Source organism: Xiphophorus hellerii, unplaced genomic scaffold (genome assembly GCF_003331165.1).
Source record: "Xiphophorus hellerii strain 12219 unplaced genomic scaffold, Xiphophorus_hellerii-4.1 PGA_scaffold_82__1_contigs__length_105542, whole genome shotgun sequence".
NCBI classification, from domain to species: Eukaryota; Metazoa; Chordata; class Actinopteri; order Cyprinodontiformes; family Poeciliidae; genus Xiphophorus; species Xiphophorus hellerii.
In genome coordinates, this window is record NW_022587657.1 from 76,137 (window position 1) to 93,317 (window position 17,181).

The 17,181-nt window shown below is 35.7% G+C and overlaps 2 long non-coding RNA genes across 4 annotated transcripts; both read left to right on the forward strand.

Moving 5' to 3' along the window:
• Nucleotides 1–242: 242 nt before the first annotated feature.
• LOC116716715 (uncharacterized) lies at nt 243–6,710 on the forward strand. Of its 2 annotated transcripts, XR_004338597.1 has the most exons (3): nt 243–540; nt 4,894–6,464; nt 6,641–6,710. It is a non-coding gene; the product is annotated as an uncharacterized LOC116716715 (long non-coding RNA). The 2 variants fall into 2 exon arrangements; XR_004338596.1 differs by lacking the exon at nt 243–540 and having other exon boundaries at nt 4,566–6,464.
• A 2,764-nt stretch (nt 6,711–9,474) lies between these two features.
• LOC116716717 (uncharacterized) lies at nt 9,475–11,039 on the forward strand. Of its 2 annotated transcripts, none has more exons than XR_004338601.1 (2): nt 9,475–9,659; nt 9,790–11,039. It is a non-coding gene; the product is annotated as an uncharacterized LOC116716717 (long non-coding RNA). The 2 variants fall into 2 exon arrangements; XR_004338600.1 differs by having other exon boundaries at nt 9,793–11,039.
• The last annotated feature ends 6,142 nt before the right edge of the window (nt 11,040–17,181 follow it).

The window sequence follows — 17,181 nt, forward strand, 5'->3', positions numbered from 1 at the left end:
GTCTCAGAACAGCGACCGTCAAAAACCTTATATACTGTAGACGGGTTGCAACAACTGCAAATAAACTGAAACAACTGCGTGTTGCAACCCGTCTACAGTATATAAGGTTCCCTCCTGCAACCCGTCTAGAGACAAGACCGTGTCCGCCTCTTAGAGGCGGACCATGGAGGCGGATTCCCGGGTTCCCTCCGGGAATCCGCCTCTAAGAGGCGGACACGGTAGAGATACGGTCTTGTCCGTATCTCTACCGTGTCGACACGGTCTTGTCTCTAGACGGGTTGCAGGAGGGAACCCGGGAATCCGCCTCTAAGAGGCGGACACGGTTTGCCTTCTCTTTGAGAAGAGGCGGACCGTGAAGAGGCGGACCGGGTTCCTTCTCTTTCTCAGAAAGAGAAGGAACCCGGAAATTTAGTTCCCTGTTTTTGCCAGTCGACATCAGTGTTTAGCAGACGGTGCGTCCACATCCGATCATGTGAGCAGCATAAACCTGTTTTATTTAATTTTCGGTCATTTATTGAGACAATCTGCTACCAGTGTTGGGTAAGTTACTTTAAAAATGTAATCCGTTACAGTTACAAGTTACCTTGTTTAAAATGTAATTGTAGTGTAACTTTTTCGATTACTTTTAAAAAGTAATGTAACTAATTACTTTTGATTACTTTGAGGTTTTAATGAGTATTGACCCATGTTCAACATTTAATTTTTGAGAACTGAGTGGGAACCTTAAAAGAGCACTAAGCTGAGAGGGAATTGCTGACAGGCAATCACAGGAGGTCCACAAGAAGAGATGCCAGCACCAGGCATTAAAGATTTTCTCAGACTCCTCTCATCGGGCCATACTCTTTTCTGCTCCTCCCCCAGGCTCTACCATTTACGCAGTTTGCAGACTAACACAAGCAGGTTCAGAAACCACTTCTTTCCTACAGCGGTCACCTTATTGAACTCTTCCCAAAGACCAGTCTTTCCTTCCCCTCTATCCATACCTACTGTACCATCCCAACATTTGTACAGTGTTCCTCTTCAATTCGCACCTGTATAGCCCTATCTACAGTGGCTCTGCACATACATGCATTTCCCTAGGGGTAATTTATTTATTCTGCTGCACATATCTATCAACCATCTTTCCTTACCCTAGCTGTGAATAACTGCATTTTATCTCTAAATACTGCATGCTGTACAATCTGCACACGTTGCACTTGATTAGATGCCAAACTGCATTTCATTACTTCATACATGTGCAATGACAATGAAGTGCTCTAGTTTAGTAATAAATAAGCAAAGTAAGACTTTTACATCACATTTTATTTTTCTTGATTTTTTCTTGCACACCCTTGCTTGTAAAATTAAACACGGCAATAATACAGTGCATCAAGAATTAAGATGGACGATGGGTAGTCAAGTTAGTCATTGACATTTAACAGTCAATGGAATGTTGACAAAAATAGAAGTGTTTGCAACATATCATTCAAAATCAAAACGGGAAAAACAATAGTTTTCCAAAATCACACAATCACTGTGTTAGACAAGCAAAACAACTGTGGACACTGTGGATACTTCCCGAGTATCAGATGGACTAAACGTGCCTTTCAGAAGAACGCCTGGATGCTTCCTCTGAAAAGAGAGAGAGAAAAAAAGATAGAAGAAAAATATACTATAATTAATAATTATATGTTCAAGTAGCATTAATTGGGGCCTGCCCATAGCAATGCATAAGGAGAGTAGTGACTGACTTGCGAAGCAAGTTATAAATTCCACTTAGCTTAGCATTTATGCTAATTTTTAGCATCAGAACGCTGGGTCCAAACCGACGGGCACACTTTGGCAGGCCCCAGTTAAATTTCTTCAGGAATTTTCTAGTTTACTTTATGTTCATCATGAAAACCATAACACTGGCACATTGCATACAATGTCTCATGGGAAAGAATAGATTCCAACGTTTGTCAGGCATCAACACCAAACAGTCAAATATTCGTAAAACAATACGCTTCGTCTATCAGTGAGTTGCACTTACCTCTAAATGTTCCTCAGGTTTGACATAGATTGCTTCGACGTGGACAAGTTCTTGATAGCCGGCAAACACTTCTTGCACTGCACGGTTAAATTTGAGCCATTTTCACATATGTAAATGAAATGCTCCTTATATTTCCAGTGCTGGAAGGCTGTCATTTTTGATGCGCTGCTTGAGCTGAAATGGAACCGTCCGCTCGCTTGCTGTTCCTCCAGGAGGCTCCGCCAGCACAGGACGGAACATCAGAGTGGCATTGCGGCTGGCAAATATGATAGAGACAAGGAGCCGTAGCGGGAAACGGCGATATAGGGCGCAAAGCAATAAAATATCATTACATATTTCGCAAAGGTTTTTGTTCATATTTTTTTTTAAATGTAACTAAATTTGTAATTCTTAATATTTTCGGAAGTAACTGTAACTGAATTACATATTTTCTCATTGTAACTGTAACGAATTACAGTTACTCATTTTTTGTAATTAAATTACGTAACGTCGTTACATGTAATCCGTTACTACCCAACACTGTCTGCTACATAACAGGACAGAAACTTTAAGGACCAGGAGTTAGAATAACAACCTAGTAAATAAACACAGGAACGTCGTCAGATAAGTTAAATGCGTTCAGATCATCATCGTCATTGTAGCGGCGACTGTTTGTCAAACCAAACATCCGATAATAGTTAAATCCATTGGACGAAGGAGCCGGAGCTCCACGGACGGAGGACCCAGCAGCGGCGGCCTGGCTCTCCGGGTGAGGCAGGAGGGAAGGAGCTTCAGGGCACCGCAGTGAAGTTAGTTTCAAGTTGGATATTCGATATTCGAGCTCCGCGGAGTAAGCGGCGTTTAGCTCAAGGTTGATCCGATTTATGAACGCTACTGTCGGCCAGCGGTTCTCCACCGCTCCCGGCCCGAGCTCCGCGGAGTAACCGACGTTTAGCTGAAAGTTGATCCGATTTCGGAACGCTACTCTCGGCCAGCGGTTCTCCACCGCTCCCGGCCGCAGCGCCCGAAGGTTCACTTAGGGACTATCAACAAATTACTGAACCTAACATTCCTGTCAAAGAAATATAATGTTTTCTTCAATAGCTTCCAGGTCATGTGACCTATTGACTCAAAATCACTTTGGAATAATTATACTAGTCTCTTTAGATGAGGCACAGTCATTTGTTTTCCATTTTAAATCATTTTCAATTTTTAATTAATGTATTTCATCAAAATTGAGTGTTTTTCTTCAATAGCTTCCAGGTCATGTGACCTATTGACTCAAAATCACTTTGAAATAATTCTAATAGTCCCTTTAATTGAGGCACAGACATTTGTTTTCCATTTTACATCATTTTCCATTTTTTAGGAATTTTTTTCTTCAAAATTGAGGGTTTTTCTTCAATAGCTTCCAGGTCATTTGACCTATTGACTCAAAATCACTTTGAACTTGTTCTACCAGTCTGTTTAGATGAGGCACAGTCATTTGTTTTCCATTTTTAGCCATTTTCCATTTTTTAGGAATTTTTTTCTTCAAAATTGAGTGTTTTTCTTCAATAGCTTCCAGGTCATGTGACCTATTGAGTCAAAATCACTTTGAAATTGTTCTACCAGTCTGTATAGATGAGGCACAGTCATTTGTTTTCCATTTTAAATCATTTTCAATTTTTAATTAATTTATTTCATCAAAATTGAGTGTTTTTCTTCAATGGCTTCCAGGTCATGTGACCTATTGACTCAAAATCACTTTGGAATAATTCTAATAGTCTCTTTAGATGAGGCACAGTCATTTGTTTTCCATTTTAAATCATTTTTCAATTTTTAATTAATTTATTTCATCAAAATTGAGTGTTTTTCTTCAATAGCTTCCAGGTCATGTGACCTATTGACTCAAAATCACTTTGAACTTGTTCTACCAGTCTGTATAGATGAGGCACAGTCATTTGTTTTCCATTTTTAGCCATTTTCCATTTTTTAGGAATTTTTTTCTTCAAAATTGAGTGTTTTTCTTCAATAGCTTCCAGGTCATGTGACCTATTGAGTCAAAATCACTTTGAAATTGTTCTACCAGTCTGTATAGATGAGGCACAGTCATTTGTTTTCCATTTTAAATCATTTTCAATTTTTAATTAATTTATTTCATCAAAATTGAGTGTTTTTCTTCAATAGCTTCCAGGTCATGTGACCTATTGACTCAAAATCACTTTGAAATAATTCTAATAGTCCCTTTAATTGAGGCACAGACATTTGTTTTCCATTTTAAATCATTTTCCATTTTTTAGGAATTTTTTTCTTCAAAATTGAGGGTTTTTATTCAATAGCTTCCAGGTCATTTGACCTATTGACTCAAAATCACTTTGAAATAATTGTAATAGTCTCTTTAGATGAGGCACAGTCATTTGTTTTCCATTTTACATCATTTTCCATTTTTTAGGAATTTTTTTCTTCAAAATTGAGGGTTTTTCTTCAATAGTTTCCAGGTCATGTGACCTATTGAGTCAAAATCACTTTGAACTTGTTCTACCAGTCTGTATAGATGAGGCACAGTCATTTGTTTTCCAAAGAGAAAAAGTTGTCTATCATCAAATACAGTCTCTCTGGTTAGTTAAAATGGGCTTTCGGAATTGTGGAAAGAGTGTGTATTCACTTGGAGGAATACAGACTCCCCCAACAGTAGCCCATAACTGGGGTCAGTGCAACATGCCACACAGTATTTGTAATTACAGTTCTTTCATCATCTTCTAAATGTTGAAACATTTAGATGTTTCACTACAGGTATCTGTACTAACAAACATACCTGTTTTAGTATATGTGGGTACACTATATATGTCCACATGAATGTTTTAAGTCTGATGCATTATAATGCCATAAAAAAAGTCTTTAAAAACTTTTTTTTTCTTTAGATGGCAAAAGCACTGATGGAAGCCTTCCCTCTGATGCCAGATGTAGATTTTGACACAACAAAAAAGGCAATGAAAAGTGAAAGAAGAACTCTCGCTCTTCAAATGCTTGATGCATCAGGTATACCATGTGCATTTCGACTTACAATACATAAACATACACACATATATATTGCAGAATCTCCCCAGCTCTTACATTACTGAACCAGTCTTGACTGGTGAATTTAAGGTTTTTTATTTTATTTGATTAAGATCAACCACCATCATCAAAGTCACCACAATAACCTCAATAAATGTGAAAACTAAAACATATACAAACATTGTAATACAAAACATGAACTTAACCAATAAAGATAACAAAACTAAACAGACCTCGCTGCTTTCGCTGGGGAACACTAAGTTTTGATTTCTTTGTGACAAGCACATCTTGACAGTTCAATTAATTCACTGTTTCAATGACTCTTTCAACTTATATAGAGTCTGCCCTCATTAGCTCCTGCAGCCCGTGAGGTCAATTGTTAGGATGGCCCTTAGCGGGAGGCTGAAATAGGAGTCTGGAGGCAGGGGTAGTGCAACCAACCAGGTGTTTTAATCTCCAACATTTAACAAAGATGACATTCCTGCTTACATGGTCAGGAGGTGTCGCAGCACCCGCACCTATTACTCCTATCATGTGGCCAACATGCAGGCTTTGTAATCCTGGGCGGCACCAATTAACACACTTCCCAAAAGACAGGGTAGAACAAACCACATATACACCAAACAACTTAACAAAACAACCAATCTTCAACACATAAATAACACACATTCTTCATGGTTACATACTCATTTACTATCTAAAACTACCCTCCTATAAATATTAATTTATTCATCACTTCTAAAATGCCTCAGGCTTTGTTCCCCCTCTTCCATCTGCACTTGGTCTCTTCCAGAATCTTTATCAGGTGTTCAGGCCCCGGGGACTCTTTTCGCCTGAACACCCTACAGAGGAACAGACAGAGGTAAGCCATAATCTACAAACATTTGTAATACATTTCATAATTACCATATTTACTTCATTTATATTATTCCCCCCCCCAGGACACCCTCAATACCCACTGAGATGCCCTGCATAAAACACCCAATAAAATACTTCAATCTATTTGTACCCGTCTCATTATCATTTACACATAATTAAAGTGTTATCCTGACCAGTAATGAAGACCTTCATTACATCAATAAAAAAAAAAAAAAATTACAAAATGCAAATTCCATTTCACAAAATATAAACCACCAACAGTGCCAATCCAAACAGACAAAGATATCTAAACGATATGCAACATTGATAATTTAGAAAATTTACTTTAGTTTACAAATGTATTTTATATAATCTCCAAGTATTAATAATTTTAAATTAATTTTCTGAAATAATTAGCTATTTTGTTATATATATATATATATATATCGATCTATCAATCTATCTTGTTTGAATATGCTGTATATTCTTCTTGATTACAGTATTTGATGACCACTGTTGGTGTGCGATGTGCGCTGCATACAAAGCCCCGGGGTCTGGCCCTGGAATGACAGACTGGGTGAGAAATCAAGAGTTGTCAATGTAAAATTCAGAATTAGACACAGGAAATGACTCTTGGGAGCCATGAAATGTTTTATATAATAAATAACAAGCAATTAAACACCAAACTGTGTGACAGGAGATGAGTAAGTTCAATACTGCTAAACATGTATATTTTCTTGTATTTGTGAACAGATCCAGTGTGACAACTGTGACCGATGGTACCATGCCCTGTGCATAAATATGAAGAGCACAGAATTTCAAAGAAATAAACAGGCAGTTGGAAATGTGTATTGTGTAGTTAATCTGAAAACTAGAAACTGTGTTCATTATTGTTCGAAATACGTTTTGAAATATCTGTGGAAAATGAAAATGTAATATGTTTGTGTGGCATTGATGCTATGTGTGATGTATAAAGTGTACTGGAATCATTTCAAATTGATAAGTAATTTTATGACGTTATCTGAAAGCTATTGAGCAACAATCTTAAACTTTAAGGAAAAGATTCCTAAAAATTATAAAATAAAAACATAAAACATAAATAAATGTCTGTGCCTCATCTATAGGGACTAGTATAATTATTCCAAAGTGATTTTGAGTCAATAGGTCACATGACCTGGAAGCTATTGAAGAAAAACTCTCAATTTTGATGAAATAAATTAATTAAAAATTGAAAATGATTTAAAATGGAAAACAAATGACTGTGCCTCATCTAAAGAGACTAGTATAATTATTTCAAAGTGATTTTGAGTCAATAGGTCACATGACCTGGAAGCTATTGAAGAAAAACTCTCAATTTTGATGAAATAAATTCTTTAAAAATTGAAAATGATTTAAAATGGAAAACAAATGACTGTGCCTCATCTAAAGAGACTAGTATAATATTTCAAAGTGATTTTGAGTCAATAGGTCAAATGACCTGGAAGCTATTGAAGAAAACATTATATTATTTAATATTAAAATTATTGAAAATATTGTATATGACTTTAAAATTTTATAGATGCTATTTTGGCTCATGTAAAAGCATGAATTAGCACTGACAATTAGTTAGTTGGTTACAATTCAAGGCATTTATTAACATTTCTTTGACAGGAATGTTTGGTTCGGTAATTTGTTGATAGTCCCTAAGTGAATTTTCGGGCGCTGCGGCCGGGAGCGGTGGAGAACCGCTGGCCGACAGTAGCGTTCATAAATCGGATCAACCTTGAGCTAAACGCCGCTTACTCCGCGGAGCTCGAATATCGAATATCCAACTTGAAACTAACTTCACTGCGGTCGGTTAAACTTTTATTCCCGTCGTAGAGACTTTAGTTCGTGATGATAATGAGACTTGTGACAGAAATATTTTTTCATAATTATCAGGCAAGTGAGTATTTTGACCATAACATTATTTTAGGCATATTTTCTAACTCCAAGCTGAATCTTAATAGCAGGTGATGTGTGGCTGTGGCCTGAAGAGGAGAATCATTTTGAACATATAGATATTCCTCAAATCATGACTCTAAACATTCAATCTTGAACATTCATGTTTGAGATTAAATAATATTTAAGATTAAATGAAAGTCTGTAGTTTCTGATTAATAACTTAATGATCAAAAACTAAAACTTGCCCAATTATTGTGCACACAGTGTATTTCTGTCACTGAAGTCTGATAATCAGAATAATTTGGAGGATCAGATGCTGTATTAACTAAACCACATCAGAATGTGGACCGATCTGTTTCTAACTGCATCTCAGTGACGCTTCACCCAAAGTGTCACTCAGATTCTTCCATTTACATTCATGTTGTAACAGCTTTTATTTTGGAAGGATAAATATTCTCAATCCTCAAATATAACATGTCACTGATAAAGATAACTGTAATATATAAATGTCTGGTTTAGTTTTGTAGCTGTCTAACATGAATCTTTTTATTGTTTTTTAATCTGCAGCACTTTTTGTAAAATACAACTAACAATCAAGAGGAGGACAGAAAAAATGAATGAAGGTTTAAGGTGAGAAGAATTTAATTAGGATGTTTATTTTACTCATAAAATCAGTTTAAGTTTAATGTAGTGACTTGTTCCTGATGATCTGCTGCCTTGAGGTCTAGTAAAATTGAGATTGATGAAGGTTCTGGTGTCATTTCAGAGTCTAACCTGTTTTTCCGCTTTGGTTCACGTTTTATCGAGCTCTTGGATCCTGGCTGCAGTTAACAAACAGAAATCAAAAGGTCTGACGGCTCCTGGAAAAACTGCAGGTGGGAAATTAAAAACATCTGACAACAACATTTCACTGTCATCTTCCAACTCAGAGTAGAAAGTTTTTTTATTCGAGTCACTATAAGAACAAATGTTCTGGGTTTGTTCCTGCTTTACTGAGCTGCTGAGAGAAACTTCTCTGGTTTTTATTTGTTGCTGCATTTTCTGTGAGGTTGTTTTCATAATATCCAAACAAAACAGTCAATTTTGAAATTTAATTTCCCTGTAATCTATTCTACTTTAATGAAATAAATAATATCCTGCAAAGTGCAATAATTTGAGCTGCAATGTTGCTTATTCTTTAAATGTCTCACTATTGGCATCGATAAACATTCCTTTCCTCACAGTTTCAGTAACACTGGACTCTACTTGATGAATCTAAATGTCAAACTGTAGATGTTTCTTTTATTGTGAATGATGTTGTATCTCCTCTTCCTCTCTCCAGATGAAGATGATCTCCAGGATCCTGCTGCTCCTCATCCTCAGCTCATGTCTCTGTGGTCAGTCTCCATCTTGTCTTTGTGACAGAAAGCTCTCTAGATGGAGCTGAAAGACTCCCATGTTCCAGTTCTCAGTGTGTCTGCTCCTCTCTTTCCCTCTCTGTCTCCTCAGCAGCAACATTTGTAGTGAATGTGACACAGAGCAGCTATCAGGCAGAGGAGAACCACAGCATCACTCTGGAGTGGACCTTCACCACCAGACCCAACTCCTCTCTGTCCTCCATGTTTATCCTCTGTGAATTTCTAGCTCCCCTAGTGGAGTGGTTCTCTATCAGGTCCATGAAGGTGTGAGATTCCAGATTCTCAGGATGAACAGTTTTCAGGACGAGTCCAGAGTGACAAAGACGTCCTCAGAGAAGGACGAATCAGACTCCATGTGTCCAGACTGAGGACTGAAGACTCTGGTCTGTATCTGTGTGACGTGAAAACTGAAGATGGTTTCAACTCTGGAAGATGTCGACTCAGCGTTACTGGTGAGAAGAAATATTTTACTCAGATAAAATCCTGAGACCTGAGTTGTTGAATTTCTTCATCTTCTACATGAATCCTCCTGGATCTCAGTTTTCATCAAATATTAATAAATATTTCTGATTTCTCTCCCAGCAGCTGCTGATCAGATCCAAACTCAGAGAAAAACTTTGACTCCAGAACCAAAGATAGGAGGATGGAGTATCCTCTTCATCACTCTGGGACTGATAGCAGCTCTACTGGTTCTATTAATAAATAATAATAATAATAATAATGTTGATTATTTGTTTTAGGATGAAAAGAAAGAATCATTTTGAATCAAGTGTAGATGAACTATATAACCAACACATATAACGGGTTTGTTCGCTATAGTTTAGTTTAAAACTAATTTTGCCTCACAGAAAAATATCAGATTTGTTTCCATCTATTCTGATTAACATGTTAGATCATCATGAATGAATGTTTTGTTATACTAACAACATTGAGTCATTTATTGTTGTTGATTTAGAAATTTTAAATAATTTTTAAAGGTTTCTGGACTCAGTCAGAAGTATTGATCAATTATTGTGTCTGATAACTGATCAATGATTCAGTTATCAGACTGAATCATTGATCAGACATTGGTTTATTGACCATCAGTCATTTTGTGGTTGTTCACACCATCACTGTGACCAAAGTGATGAATTTGTTACATTTACATTCATGTTTTTTAAATAATGTTTTATTGTTGAGTTATGAAGATTTAAAATCTGTTATTTTCACAGAAATATTTTTAACAAACACTTTTATAAATATGTTGTGAAACAAAACATCTAAAGATTTTGACGATTTTGTTATAAAAATATTTTTCCTATTTTTAGGTTAAATCAAAGGATTAACTTTAAAGTGATGATTTTTATACATTACATTTATTTTAGAAATCAACACAACATTATGACATAAAAGTGTTTATACTTTTCTTTAACATAAATCTTTACTCAGTGTTAGTTTATTGTTTCTTTATTGAAATGTTATAAATATGAATGTTGCCATTTCATTACAACATTGTTACATTTTCAATGGGTTCAAAGTTTTTTCTTTTAACTTAATGTTTCAACTCAAAGTGTCTCATAATATCATATTTTGATCAAATGTATTTTTGTGAATCTGTGAATGTTTCTGGTTTTATATCATGTAATATGTGTGATTGTGTTGCTGTGAACTGCTGAACCGAGTTTATCTTTTGGGAAAATTAAGTATTGTGAAGTGCAGAAGCTGAAGTTTAATAAATATAATTAATGTGATTTAAAGAAGATTAATTTAGTGCAATAAAATAAGAGCCTGTCTGTGTCATTGTTCTGCTGCAGGAAGATAAAATGTACGACATTCACTGTGTTGTGATAGAAGCACTATGGTCTTTATGTGAGCGACTTTCTGAAGATGAAAAATAATTTATTAAAGTTATTTAAGCTCATTTTAACAGTGGAATATGAAAACATTTTAGAAAATTAGTTATTTTATCTGAAAACAAAATGTATTAATAGTAGAAAATCTGATAAAGACTGAGTTGTCTCATTATTCCAGTTTAAACTAATTTAACATTCTTTCATCACATGGTGATAAAGGTGTTTTTTATTTTATTTGAAATAAGTTTCATGACGCTGCCTTACCTTACTGTATTAGTAATGTAATGTGACCTTGGGTACAGTTTCTGTTAATAGCGGAGAACCTTAAATCTTCTTTTTACCAGATCTCACAGATAAGTTTGTAAAAATTACCAGAGGAACTTTTGCAAATGAAATACAGTTTTGAATTCACAAGTTCCTATGGACAAAGATAGTCAGTTTATTTTATTGTATGAAAATTGCCAAATTAAAAGTAAGAGTCTATGCTGGCCCTATGCTGGAAACCTTGTAGCTGAGAGACATAATTAAAACCCAATTAAATAAAGTTAGACTGTTTGGTGAGGAATTATACGGAAAACACAAATACAACTATTTTTATTCATTACTGTATTTAAAGATAATTAAATTCTTGTTTCCAAATCTTTTTAAAGATTCAAAGTCCTGTACTGTTATGTTTTAATGTTTTGATGCTCATTGTCATTATCATCTGCTCTTCCTACAATGTTTATTCATGAATATTTATGAATTTACTGTAAAATTATTTGACTTCATGTGAAGTTTTCCTGATAACTTTTCTAAACTAACGAGGTGAGTCAGGACGTTTCCCAGATGTTTGAATGTTTCTTCACGTTTCTGTACGATAATGTTCTTGTTAAATGATTGAATAAAGAAATGATCACAGAGAACCAGTCCTCCATCAGATCCAAGATGGCTTCCACTCTGCAAGGTGTCGACTCAGCATCTCTGGTAGGTTCAGTAAAATATTTGTCATTTTTAATCATTTATATTTAAAGTTTCTATTCCTGCAGCGTTTTGCTTTTTTCTGATGTAAAATCCTGAAGAAAATGATGAAGATCAATAGAGGATGACTTACAGCTCCAATGAGGGAAATATTTAGTGTTTCCATAAATCCTGGTTCTGTTGCTGCTGACCCGTCCAGCTGCAGCTGGCAGTAATTTCAGTCTGCTTCTTCTTTAAAATGTCCAGAATCACAAAAATATCAAATATCTCAGTGCATATTTACTCATTATTATTCAAACACTGTTTTTAGAAACTCAAATGTTTTCCAGGCTGTTTTTGCTCATCCTGATCTGGACTTTTAATTTCTCCTCTTCATGTTTTGGTTCTTAATGTTGGCAGAAACATGAGGATTAAAATCCCACCTGAATCATTTTCTCAGTCCAGCTGCTATTCATGTTGCAGTTAAACAACAACATCAGTTCTTATGGTTCAAACTGCAGCAGGAATCATTTCACAGAAAATCCTGTCAATATTTTACCTTCGGCTGAAATCATCAGACGCTGAGTCGGCATCTTCCAGAGACGAAACCGTCTTCAGTCTGAACACATGGAGTCTGATTCATCCTCTGAGTGGGTTTAGATGATTGATTGATTGATTGATTGATTGATTGATTGATTGGTTTTGTTCTTTGAAGCCACAATGAAACAGAGAATTCAGATTTCACATTTTCAATCGTTTCAAGAGTTTTTTTTTCTATTTGCTTCGATTATTTGGAGACAATTTATTAGATTGTTGTAGTGGCGACTTTTCAGCACTAGAGGGAGAAGCAACGTTTAGTAAAAAGCTCAAATAGAGCTGATCTCAGTTCTGGAAACAAACATCTCAACAGTGAACAACCATCCTGACAGAAAGTCTGCATAAATATGGATTTATTAATAACATGAGAACATTATGACAGACCAACTGGAGCAGATAAAAAACTTTATGCTCAGTAACAAAGAGCATCAATTAAACAGCTTTAAGACCAAACATCAGAACAGATCAATGAGTCCAGAAAACTTTGAATCAATATTTTACAGTATATTCTAGAATATTTGTAATTTTTCAGAGACACTGGAGGTTGAGTTTATTATCTATAAGCCAAATCAAAGTTACAAGAAAAAAAAGGTTTAGAATATGTGAGTCTATATAATATATGCTAGTTTTACTTTCTGAATTAAGTGTTGAACTTTTTAACAAAATTATAATTTTTGTGCTCTTGTTTATTTCTACAGTGGAATAAAAATAATATATAAACACAGTTGCTGATGAGAAAACCTTCATTTAATGTCTCAACATACATTCATCACCATTCAGTGAATTATTACTGTTGAAGGGGTAAAATGAATTATTTCAGGAACTTGACCTTCCAGTTTATATTTAGTAAAACTGCTGGTGTGATTTGAGCTGTGGGCGGAGTCACGTGTTTAACTCCTCCCACGCCGCCGGAGTGAAGCTCTGCTCGGAGCAAACCGTAGAAACTTTTTCTGCCTCTGAACCTTCGTGATTCTCCAGTGTTGAAATCTTATCATTTCAGAGACAGTTTCATTATAAACTGTAAACAAATGAAACATTTTCTGAGTGTGAAATATCAAACACATTTCGTCACTGCTGACATATTGATCTGTGAAGCACTTCAGACTTTTTTATTCGTCTTTATTCTGTTGAAAGAAAGAACAGAAACGAATCTATGAACGTAAACGGGACTGATTGTGTTGTCAGCGTTGGTGGGAAACCCTGAGTTTAAGAGCTGAAACATGTTGGACAAACACGTTTAAAGCACTAACTACAAAGTTAATATGGTTTAGAGAAGTAAAAGCCATTTGTGAATTAATTTGGTCATTTTATGGAATTCATAATGCTAAATGGAGCATGTTAAAAATAATGATTGTTTGGTTTAAAGGAATATTACATCCATTTCTGATGTAATGAAGCTAATGATTCTCTGCTGAAGTATGTGATACCTGAAATATGTTGTCTATGAAGTGTGTTTATAACACAGAAGAAGAATAAATCTTCCGGTTGAAGTTAAAAAGAGCTCAACGTGTGTGTCTCGTCTTTCTCATACTTGAGGGGAAGATCATCAATTACATTACCCTCAGCCATCCGAGGTTGCAGGGTAACATAATTCTTTTCATTTTTAATCAAGAAATTAATGAAACTTTTATAAACATTAGACCACACGCCTTTGAAAACAATAAATACTGTAGGATTATTTGTTTTTGACCGAAACTCAGGAGGCTCCTTTACCTTCTTCATTAGGCTGAAGAAGTTGATCCGGAGTTAAGTGAAGGCTGTAAACTTTGCTGTGCGGCGTTAGCTTTAACTGGTAGCGACGAATATTTACAAGCGACCGTCTTCTTAATTCAGGATCCCTTGGTAATCCATGAAAACTTAAAAGCCCATTATATTAGGAAGAAAGCAATGTTCATCGTGTGGTTTTATTTTTGTCTGAAACAACACTTTGTCTTTTCTAGCTGTCATGGTAACTCAAAGCGGAAAAAAAGAGCCGCATTTGCGCATGCGGTTGTGAAGTCAGCGCGGCAGGTGCAAAGAGCCCACTGTAATAAACAAAGATGATTTTCTTTTTGTTCCTCTACCGCCCTCTTGTGGTCGCAGCTGATAATGATCCATCTAGCAAGCAAATGCTAAGATGACGTTCGGCGTCCAAACAACAATGAGAAGAATCATGGATGAAAAAGCCAAATTTCAGCACAAATTTTAAACATTATTCAATACACAACTTATTGTTTCTATATTCTGTTTCACATCTTTCAGAAAGTAACCAATAATAATAACTAAATGTCTATAATACTTGTGGTTTTCTTTACATACGTTCTAAACAAATCAAATCATAAAAACGCTGATGACTGCAGACCGCTTCTGTACAACCAAGGTCTAGCTAAACACCTTTTAAAATCTGTTGGTTTTAACATTAACTGACCTGTAGGAGACACACACATACACACTGACCTGCTCACAGAAATGTTATAATACAGTGAAGTAAAGTGTTCGGTTCACATTACTGAACCCTGACTTCCTGAAGAAACTCAGAGTTTGTTGAATCTCACTTCTGTTCTGAAATGTTTTGTGTTCTTCAGAAACTTTTCGTGTCTGGAGAAACCGTTGAAGCTCCATCAGAACCCAAACTGCAGCGAGTTCAGATCTGAAACAGAACCTGGACTTGACTCAAACCAGCCGACACGCTCCCACTGGAAACCTCACCCTCCATGTCTGCTGGTGGCGCATTCATGTTTCACTGGGAAACGCCAGACTCTCTGAGAAGATGAAGAATTTCTCCAGAAACCTCCAGGATTCCCTGAACTCGTTTGTCCAGACCAGAACTTTGTCATGTTGACACAGAGTGCTGCATTAGACACCAGACAGATAAAACACTGTGTTTTTAAATCAATCAGATTAATGTGTTTCTGCTCCACTTGGGGCTATATATTTACACTTTTAAAACTTGTTGGGAGTTTTTCAGTTCTTCCAGCATCAACTCAGAAGCTGAGTTGATGCTTCTGAGTACGATTCGCATATTTAAAAGTGAATCGTGTCAAATTTCCAGCACCGGGCTCACTTATAGAAGTGAGGATTTTCCTGTTCTAATTTGAAAATGAAATGAGAAAAGAACTGGGAACAAAAACAAGATTAAAAAAACACAGAAGGTGCAACAAACCTTCAGCAGCCTCATCTTGTTTATGTCAGCTAATGACATCATCATTTACAATAACAAATAGCCCATAAAAGCATCACTTGGACCCAGAATCTACCTGTCTTTTGTCATTTGAGAAACGAATGGTGTTTTCAGATAGTGTGTCGAGTAGCATTGCACCAAGACATTTAAGTTTCCAAAGCTGTGTTTTCTTTTTAATATTTTAGATAACCTTTACAAAAGAATATGCCATTTATAATTTTAAGTCATGTTCTATTCTAATCTGTGGATAGGTTAATCAAAGAACACTGACCCATAACTAGGCGTTCACTAGATATCACTAGAGAAATAGATTGTACGCAATTTGTAAGAAAATGTGAAGAGGTAATTTAATTTCCCCGTTTAAAAAAAAAATCTTCTTAATTTTCCCTCTATTTTTGTCTACGTGGCCTTTCTGGCTTTCCATACCTTTGTCAGACTTTGATAACAGCGCGAGCGGCGGGTCCCGTGCCTTCCCCGTGTGCGCGCGCGTTAAAAACTCCTTACAGGTGTGAGTTGCAGGTGTGAGCTGCTGGACGTGGGTGGGGTGTCAGCTTCACTCAGCTCATTCATTTTCCCTAGGGCTGACTGGAAATAAGGAAGAATGTAAAATAATTACCCTCTGCAGTAGTGCTGAGATAGTTTCCATGTAAATATTCATGCATATGAATGTATTTGAACTGTTAAAACAGTTGTTATAAGTGGTTTTAGATGTGGTCTAAAATGTTTGTGGATTTGTAGGTGATTTCTGGCAGCTTTAACATATCCTAAAAATGCATTATAGTTACAAGATACATAGCCTCAACTAAAATATCTGGTAGGGCAATAGCGATTTTTAAAATTTTGGTTAAAAAATAACAGAATAAACAAAAGCGGATCATAAAGATAGAACGAATAAATCGATAGAAAGAGGCACTTTTGTGCTTTTGTTAGTAAATGTCCTAAAACACACACTGGCTCCTGACAATGTGTGCATTAGGATATTTAATACAACAAAATACACAGGAAAAAATGGCTAATAAATTGCAAACACAATTGTAAGGAACAAAAAACATTAAATCAGCTTTTTTTTTTTTTTTACCAACATGTATTTTCTTTTTAAGTCTAATGTAACCATGTAATTGTAGTCAAGCTTATCTCAAATTTTTTATTTTTATATTCAGTTAATCCCATCAGAAAATGTGACGTTGTTCAGTAGTTCCCCAGTTTCTGTGAATTTTAGTTGTTTACATTCTAAACACCTCAAAAGATAAAAATAAATAAATAGCTATTTCTCGCACTAACACACATTTATTTCAGATTATTGATGGTGCTGTAACAACACAAAAATATTTCAATTCTTTTATATTATTATAAACTTACAACTGTTCAAATATGGGGCGCCACATGCCTCAGCGGCTCAGCGCAGTTATCCTTCTCTCCTATCCATTCAGCTACTGTTGAATAAAG